This window comes from Morone saxatilis, unplaced genomic scaffold, assembly GCF_004916995.1.
Source record: "Morone saxatilis isolate NCDOM2014 unplaced genomic scaffold, NCSU_SB_2.0 Contig7, whole genome shotgun sequence".
Taxonomy (NCBI): Eukaryota; Metazoa; Chordata; class Actinopteri; family Moronidae; genus Morone; species Morone saxatilis.
In genome coordinates this window covers 14,537,124-14,537,343 of record NW_023340246.1, presented here as the reverse complement: position 1 = coordinate 14,537,343, position 220 = coordinate 14,537,124, and positions in this window count along the sequence as shown.

Below are 220 nucleotides of genomic sequence, written 5' to 3'. Positions count from 1 at the left end.
CACACACACACACACAATGTTCTCTCTCACACACAGTCACACGACACATATACACTGAAAATACACACACACAGAAGGAAGCACTAGTTGATTCAGAATGAGAGGACGGCTGTTAAAGTGCAATATCTACATGTAACTCAAAATCAAGAGACCATCACAACCTCCTGGAGTTGTCCTTCGAGTTTCCCTGATAACCGACGGCTGTGGTTGGCACCCCTGC